Source organism: Meriones unguiculatus, chromosome 19, assembly GCF_030254825.1.
Source record: "Meriones unguiculatus strain TT.TT164.6M chromosome 19, Bangor_MerUng_6.1, whole genome shotgun sequence".
Lineage (NCBI taxonomy): Eukaryota > Metazoa > Chordata > Mammalia > Rodentia > Muridae > Meriones > Meriones unguiculatus.
The window spans coordinates 6,530,721-6,540,037 of NC_083366.1; the positions used below are offsets into that span (position 1 = coordinate 6,530,721).

The 9,317-nt window shown below is 43.2% G+C and overlaps 1 long non-coding RNA gene across 1 annotated transcript; it reads right to left on the bottom strand.

Moving 5' to 3' along the window:
* Positions 1–871: 871 nt before the first annotated feature.
* On the bottom strand, positions 872–6,343 carry LOC132649248 (uncharacterized). Its single transcript, XR_009587682.1, has 2 exons — positions 6,148–6,343; positions 872–1,111 (listed from the first exon to the last, which is right to left on the bottom strand). It is a non-coding gene; the product is annotated as an uncharacterized LOC132649248 (long non-coding RNA).
* Between the last annotated feature and the right edge of the window lie 2,974 nt (positions 6,344–9,317).

The following is a 9,317-nucleotide window of genomic DNA, read 5'->3' on the forward strand; positions in this document are numbered from 1 at the left end:
AGAACTTCTTCCCTCTTAAATATCAGATCAGTCATTGTAATGCTCTCGGCTCTAAGGTTTCAGTGAGTACTCTTGATGCTAAACGCAACAAGCTGCTGTCCACCCAGGTCCTTCTGCTACCTGCTTTCAGTTTCTGAGTAGACTCTGTGTGTATCTTGGCTACTTACTCTTTTGGCTCTCTTGGCTCCTAGTCATGGAGTCTTCCATGGCAAATGATAAGTACAGAGTGAAATGGTTATTTGCTGTAGTTTATATGGTAACTACCAAGGAAATACATCTGACTTCCTAGTTTGGTTCAAATTTTTTATCTTGAAATTTGTCTCTTGAGAGAGGGTAGCACTGTAGATTGTTTTTGCATTGTTATCTGTCACTCACAAATTCGGTGATTGCCTAAGGAATAAATTATGGCTTCATCTTCCCCTTGACTTCCTTTTTCTTCTGGTATAACGCTCCGTCCTTTTCCTTACGTTCCATGGACTCTCTACTGTGTCTGTGTGTAAATCTCTTACCCCATGCACGTCACAGCACCGTCCAGTCTCAGCTGCTACTCTCTCCCTAACGCCTCTTCAAATATTTGTTTCCAGTCCATCCAAACTGAACGTTCTGGAAGTATTTGACAAGCCAGAATCCTCTGCATTCCTTTAACTGTTTGCATGATTAATTCTGGTCTTTTAAATGTTTTTTTTTATAATCAAATTTGGCCATATTGTTAGTTCTTAAGTAAGAAAGTAAAGCTATGTCTTCAATAGACATTATTGGACCACAGTCTAGGAGGATGTAGCCAGTGGAAGAGCACTTGTTGAACATGCATGAAGCCATAGGCTCAATCCCCAGCACTGCACACAGAAACAAAACAAAACAAAAACAGCAATAATAAGAACAAAACAACATTATCAACTAAAATCAAGTAGAAACTCAAGCCAGTCAGAATCCATTATGGCTGAGGGGTGGGCTCATGAGGCCTCACTCTTAGCAGGGGAGCTGCGGGCAGTTGAAGGCTGCTGGGAGACACAGAGTCCGTTTGTTTCAGGGGTCTGGATCCTCCTGGGTTCAGTGGACAGTCCCCACCACCACAAGCATACGAGCGGCACTAACTGGACTCAATGGGTCACTGGAGAAAAAAAAAGAAGACACGAATTAGACGGGCATATGATGGGAATAGGGGGTTGGTGGTGAGAGGAGCTGGAGGGAGTGACTAAGGAGGTGAGTATGATATAAACATATTATGTGTATGTGTATATGCGTGTGTTCAAAATTCTCAAGCAATAAATAAAAAAGTATTTTTAAAAAGGAATCTAAAGAAACTTCAGTATATTCAACGTTTTAGTTCACAATTAAACAAATACATACAAGTTTTCTTCTGTACTCTTCAGTGGGATTGGTGTAAGTGACTCTGGTTAGTAACAACAACAACAACAATAATAATAATAATAGTAATAATAATAATAATAATGAAGAAGAAGAACTGTGCAGAGAGAAACCGATTTTACCATGAACCTCAGACCAAATGGTTGATCAGGTTTCATTGTAGCTGTTAGTCCTTTCTTATAATTACATGTCAGCCAGACAGGACAGTTCTTAGCAGACATGAAATTATCTAAGAGACAGGTCCCTAAACAAACTTAAGTGTGTCTGCAGCCAGTGAAGACTGGGAGCAGTGAGGCCGCAGAACCTACCACACGGAAGCCTCACGGGGTCTATATACTGCTGTTACTTATTGATTTATGGAGGAATTTTTTTTTCATTCCACAGCTATCAGTACCAGGAGCCAAAAGACAGTACTCACTGGAATTCATCAAATTTAAAAACATCATCAAAGCAAAAAGAGTTAGACCCTAAGTGTGCGGACCAGAGCAAGTAGGCTTGGCTGGCTTCTGAGAGCAAAAGAGCACGTCTACACGCCAGGAAAATACAGATACACAAACACGGGTGGGGCTAGGTGCAGATGGAGCACAACCCCAGAAATCCCGATCTTCAGATCGGCAGGAGTAAGGGTCTTTCCCTCCCTGATCTGTGCCAGCAACGTAGTCCTTCCTCCGCAATTCTGAGAGTGGTCGTGTAGCCTGGCACCTGAATTCCTCTCCATGTAAGTAAAGCAACACCAACATCCCAGCCCCAAAAATGGTATGAGTCCACCCTAGAACCCCTCCCCACTCCTCCAAGGTTCATAGACCCTTTGTTCATCCCTAATAAACGGGCACAGCTATTTCACCAAACATCCTCAAGGAGTCGCTGTTTCGCTGGTAGGGCTCACTCAGAGCTAAAAGAACTTAAGAACGGCTTCAGAGAAGGCCTTTGGAGAAAGCAGCAGCACGTGGCTCTAATATCTAAATTTTTTTAAAGAACCTATAACTGCCAGGAGTGGTGGCACACGCCTGTAATTCCAGCACTGGGAAGGCAAAGGCAACCAGATCTCTGTGAGTTTGAGGCCAGCCTGGTCTAAAAAGTGAGTCCAGGACATCTAAGACTACACAGAAAAACCCTGCCTCAAAAAAAAAAAAAAAAACCCAGAAAGATTGCATAGTTATAAAAGTAAATTTCTTAGTCTGTAACCAAATAGAATGAAATTTTTATACACTATGAAACAAATACATCTTTAATGGTGACACATTTTTTGTAAGAAAGAGGATTACAGAGTTGATTTACACAACTTGAACTGAAGTTCAGCTGTTAGCAAATGCATCCAATGCAAAACTGACCACAGACTGAACAAAATGAAAGGAATGAAGTCACAAAAAAAGAAACGCTACAAAAGCTGGAGAAATGGCTCAGCTTTTGGAGTGGTTAAGGACACTGCTGCCCTTCCAGAGGACTCAGGTTCAGTTCCCAGCATCCACATGGCGGCTCACAATCACCTGTAACTAGAATTCCAAGGGATCTGATGTTTCTGGCTTCACAGGCATTCGTGCAGACAAAACACCCATACGATGGCTCACCCAGAAGATGGCTCAGCTGGTAAAGCTCTTGCCATGCCGGCATGAGGGCCCAAGCTTATTCCATCATCACATAAACGCAGAGCTCAGCATGCGTTGTCAGCATTACAGACAAACATGTCTGTAATCTCAGCCCCGAGAGACAGAGCCAGGCTGGGGCTCATTGGCTGGCTACTGGAGCCAGATCAGAGGATGTAGTGTCAGTGAGAGACTCTCAGAAATGAGGGTGGAGAGCAATCAAGGAAGACACCTGACATTGACCTCCTGCTACACGGGCACAAGTGCGTGCAGATGTGCACATACACATATGCACAAACATGTACACACACACACACACACACACAGCACAACCCAGACTTCGCACTCTAGAACACATCGCTGAGAGCACTGCCTGTGTTTCACTGATAAGCAGACACTACGAAGAACTGCAGCTTCTGTGTCACATATAAGGTGACCCCATACATACACCCATTGTCTTGACATCATTGATAATTAGGGGCCTTGGAGAACTGGCCTTTCACTGGCTCTCGCCCCCATCCCCCGCACCGTGAAAGGTTTCCTCCTTCTCTGGCCTTCCTGCTCTTTCATGCTAGTCTGTAGCCTTCCCCTGTGCTTAGAAGCTCAACTCACCACGTACACGAAGCCTGCCCTACCTTTAGTTGCCACTGGGTTCACACTTCATGAGCTGGGGCTGGAGTTACTAATATTTGCCTTTCAAAAGTTATGTTGAAGCATTAAAATAAGCTCCTGAGTGCCACTTGTTGACAAACAGAACAGTCATTCATCAAGTGTGGATGTCACCACTGGGCTCAGAACTTACAGATTCATCTCTACATGACGGTAAACAGACCCCACTATTCATAAAGAGGACATTCTTTATATTTCAGTATTGGCTTCCTGGGGTCTAGCACTGCTTGATAAATGAACTGGCTACTTTTTTGTCAACTTGACACAAGGTAAGGTCATCTGGGAAAAGGGAATCTCAGTAGAGAAAATGCCCCCATCAGATTGCCCTGTAGGCAACTTTGGGGCTGTTTGTTTGTTTGTTTGTTTTCTTTAATGATTGGCATGGGAGGGCCCAACCCATGTGTGTGGGCAATGCTGAATAGGTGGTGCTGAGGTATAGAAGCGAGGAGGAGAAGCAAGGAGGCCTCTGTTTCCTGTTCCTGCCTTAAGTGTCTTCCCTGACAATGGACTGTCACTTGAAGGTGCAATAAGCTCTTTCTTCTTCCTATTGTTTCTGGCCATGGTTCGGATCACATCAGTAGAACACAGACTGAGACAGTGATGCTTAGCACTCTTACAACACTGCAAATTTAAGAACAGGAGTAAATGCACAAACACTAGTGACTAGTAAACACTGAAATTTTTGTGCTGTTGTTTTGGAGCCAAATACAACTAAAGCAGTATATTCAACTGTAGAAATAATTTCCACCAAGCCCTCTGAGTGACTAAGTACATTTAACGAGATCATGATGAATTAATACCTGAGTAAAGGCACTGTATGAATGTGAAAGTCACAACAAAAAGGTTAGCTACAATGTTGTCATTAAATGACACCCCCAGTGCTAATTTCTTCAAATTTTACAAAATTTTATAATTCAAAACAATGGCTACTCTTACATAGAATCTTTCCCACTGCTGTTTGCAGCCACACTGTCGCTATAGATTATAAAATTATTCATTTACTTTTTTTCTTTTTTAATATATTTTTATTAATTACAGTTTATTCACTTTGTATCATAGCTTTAGCCCTCTCCCTCTTCCCCTCCCAATCCCTCCCTCCCTCTATTCCTCCCATGCCCCTCCTCATGCCCACTTGATAGGGAAGGTCTTCCTATGTGACCCTAGCCTATCAGGTCTCATTAGGTCTGGCTGCATTGTCTTCCTCTGTGGCTTGTTAAGGCTGCTTCCCAATCAGGGGGAGGTGATCAGAGAGCCAGCCACTGAGGTCATGTCAGAGACAGTCCCTGTTCCCATTACTAGGCGACCTACTTGGACACTGAGCTGCCATAGGCTACATCTGTGCAGGGGTTCTAGGTTATCTCCATGCATGGTCCTTGGTTGGAGTATCAGTCTCAGAAAAGACCCCTGGGCCCAGATTTTTTAGTTCTGTTGTTCTCTTTGTGGAGCTCTTGTCCCCTCCAGGTCTTTTAGCTCCTTCTTCTTTCATAAGATTCCCTGCCCTCTGCACAAAGTTTGGCTATGAGTCTCAACATCTGCTTTGATACCCTGCTGGGTAGAGTCTTTCAGAGTCCCTCTGCAGGAGGCTCCTTACCTGTTCCCTGTTTTTTCCCTCTTCCAATGTCTATCCTATTTGCTTTTCTGAATGAGGATGGATCATCTTACCCAGGGTCCTCCTTCTTGCTTAGCTTCTTTAGGTGTACAGATTTTAGTATGTTTATCCTATATTATATGTCTAATATTCACTTATAAGTGAGTATATATCATGTGTGTCTTTATGCTTCTGTGATACCTTACTCATGATGACCTTTTATAATTCTCACTATTTGCCTGCAAATTTCATGATTTCCTGAAATCATTGCTGAGTAGTATTCCATTGTGTAAATATACCACAATTTCTGTATCCATTCCTCAGTTGAGGGACATCTGGGTTGTTTCCAGATTCTGGTTATTACAAATAAAGCTGCTGTAAACATGGTTGAGCAGATGTCCTTGTTGTGTATTTGAGCATCTTCTGGATATATTCCTAGGAGTAGTATAGCTGGATCTTGAGGAAGCACACTTCCTAATTGTCTGAGATAATGCCAGATTGATTTCCAAAGTGGTTGTACAAATTTACATTCCCACCAGCAATGGAGGAGGGTTCCCCTTTCTCCACATCCTCTCCAGCATGTGTTGTCACTTGAGTTTTTGATCTTAGCCATTCTGATGGGTGTAAGGTGAACTCTCAGGGTCATTTTGATTTGCATTTCCCTGATGGCTAAGGACGTTGAGGTTTTTTCTGTCATTCTACAATCCTCTACAGAGAGTTCTCTGTTTAGCTCTATACTCAATTTTTTAAATTGTATTTTTGGTTTTTTGAGACAGGGTTTCTCTGTGTAAGCTCTGCTGTCCTGGACTCACTCTGTAGACCAGGCTGGCCTCAAACTCAGAGAACTGCCTGCCTCTGCCTCCCTGAGTGCTGAGTTTACAGGCATGCACCACGGTACCCTGCTTTTTTTTCAGACTCCTGATATAGCAAGCCTTTTACCTCCACTCCCAATGTGTTTGTTCGTTTGTTGAGAGAATGCAGTTCTGGTGGCTGGGCCTTGTAGTGGAGGCTGGCCTCGGAGCTTCAAAGATCCTCCTCTTGCTTCTGTCTTCTGTGCTCAGAGTGTGCCACCACACCCAGCCCTGTATGGACTGGCAGATGCAGGATGTCTCCTGTGCCATTGACTCGCCTTTCTGAGCATAGGTTTCCTGTAGGGTAAAAGGGCTAAGGGAAAACACCCTGACCCTGACTTGACCCCAAGCCCAAGACCACAGCCAAGAAACAGAATTCCACCAATCGCTGACCTTCAAAATTAGGCCACATAATCCCTCCAATCCCAGGTCACCCTGAAAAGCTTCCCTCTTCCATTTTAAAACTGGGCTTTTAAAGTATTTTTTTCACATTATAAAATGCTGTAAGATTTTTTTTTTTATTTGACAAGCCAAAAGCCTTAGCCAGCACAGTACCCAGTATTTACTTAAGCAAGGTCAATAATATCCTCTTTCCATTGGAGGCGTTTCAGTGAACTTGGGTACAGAGCCTCAGAATCCATAGTTTCTCTGAATTAAAAACAGGAGAAAACAGAGCAAGCCCCTGAATCTTGTGGCTCACGCTTTAGTCAGTACTTGTATTGCTGAATTTGGGTGGGGCATACGAGGCTCATATAAGAATTAATTTTAGTATAATTTGAGAGCAAGCCCAAGTGAGATGCAAGGTGTATACTCCAAAGTTCTGGAATGCATAAGATGCACATTGCAACAACAATGACAAAAGAATATGTTACTTGCAAAAATACTATTAGAATTTTCTCTTCAATCGAAGTGTCAAATTGCCAGTGAGGGCATTTGCTAAAGGAAATCTGCACAGTGAACACATTTGCAGTGGGAGACAGTGACAACTGAATGACTTTCCAGCTGTATTTTCTAGTTCAGGCAATGTGGTGAGGGGCAGTCTCTGGTGCAGACACCCATCAAGATCGGAGGGCTCTCCTGTGTGAGGTAGGAAACCCCTGCACATATTCTTCTGTGACCTGCTGAATAAGTCTGTGGTAGTTTAGAGAGTCTTATAAATAAGACTCTCATTTTTAAATAAAAATCAATGAAAGATACCTAGATAATGTTCCACATGGCTTGGCATGGGAAACAGGGGACAGTATCAAAGTCCTTCATCAATGCTTTAGGGTGAAGACTGCTAAACACAGAGAATCAATTTTATGTATTTGTTCCCAAACTCTGCCAAGGTCATGGAGCAATGACCTCCATGACATATTACTTGGCAAACACGAACACAACCAGCCCGACACTGTGACATGCCTTTGTCTTCATCCCTGGACTGCTTTCACCTGCTTTAATGGAAATGTGAGGGAGATAAAGTCAAACTTCTAGGACTTGCTTGGAGACCATGGCATCTCAACACTCACGGATGCATTTTTGACCTGAAGGCTGGGGATTTAACTGTGAGCATGATGTGAAAGAGCAGGATGAAAAAGCAGAAGGGGGAGAGGGGAAAGAGGAGCAGGAATGGAGGAGGAGTTGAGCAGTTGCAGGCAATCTCCACAGAGTGTGCCCAGGGAGGTGTGCTGCCTGCAGAGTGAGAACAGGTGTAAAACAATACTGCCGTCACACCCCCACTGTCACCCCAGAGACCCGGTCATCCCCAAATGACTTAATCCAAGTAACTTTCATCTCCCACTCCTTTGTGTAAGTGTTGCTGTTAGAACACACACACATACTCACACACACACTCACACACCCCAGGCTGTCATTCAAATGCAGCCTGGCAAAGATATCTCATGCTGCTTCCTAAACAGTACCACTCAAAGAAAACAACTCTTCAGTATTTCAAAACTGTAAGAAATCTCCTAAAATTATATGAAGTCACAAATGTAAAATACCCGTAAGTGTGATCAAGGAAGATATCCTCGTCAACCATGGGCCTCCGCACGCATGTGTGCATGTTTACCCACACACACACACACACGCACACCACACACACGTGCATGTGTGAAAATAACTCACCAAAGTCGTTACTGCATTACCACTGAACAGATACAAACAAATTTGAAAAGACCAGTCAAGATACACATTTCTCTAGCCAAAAAGTACAGTTACAAGTGGTAACTTAACACCCGCTCAGACATCTCATTGTTGTTGTGATAAGCCTATTCTTTAGCGGTGGAGCCACCTCTCCAGCCCACATTCAGAGATCATAATTAAATTTTTTTCCTAAAATGTTTTGGAAAGGAGAAAAGGTTAACTGTTGTGTCCATCATTTTTCCATTACTCTAACACATTCTTGAGATGATTAACGTTATCAGGAAGAAAGGTTTATTTTGAATCACAGTTTCAAAGTTTTATTTCATGGTTGCTTGGCCGTTGCCTTTGGCCTGTGCTGGTATAATGCACCACGACAGCAACATGTGGCAGTGGAAATCGTTTCCTCATGGATTCACAACGCGAAGTAGAGAGTCCTAGGAAGGTGCCCGCTCTCCACTTTCCCTTCAAGGGTGTATTTCCAGGGCCCTAACTTCCTTCCACTAGGCCCACCTTGTAAAGGCTGTAGCCTAAAAGCGGCACCCCTAAAGTAAGCAGGACCCTGCTCTATCAACCATCGATCAAGAGAATGCCCTGACACAGACATGACCACCAGCCACTCTGAGGGAGGCAATTCCTCAGGTGGAGTTCCCTCTTGCCAAGTGACTCTAGTTTATGTCAAGTTGACAAAAAAATTTTTTTAAATAAATAAAAACAGCAGAATTGATAGGGGAGGTCCTCTTCCCCTTACATCTGACCCTAAGTTTTGTAATCCAAATGATGCAAAACGTGTTCTTACTTTCCAGAATTTGTTTCCTTGACAAAGTGCACTACCCAGTGAAAATAATCATTATAATGCAAACTAGTATTTTTATAGATTGTTTTCCATTTTCCTAAACCACAAATTCCTATAAATGTTACTAACCTGGGCTTATAGGGGCTCACAGAGACTGCACCAACAACCAGGAATCCTGCATGACTCTGACCTAGGCCCTCTGCATATATGTTATATTAGTGCAGGTTGGTCTTCTTGTGGGAGTCCTAAAAGAAGAAGTTGAGACTGTTTTGCCTGCTTTGGAAACCCTTTTCCTCCTACTGTGTTGCTTTACCCGGCCTAAATATGAGGGGAGGAATCTA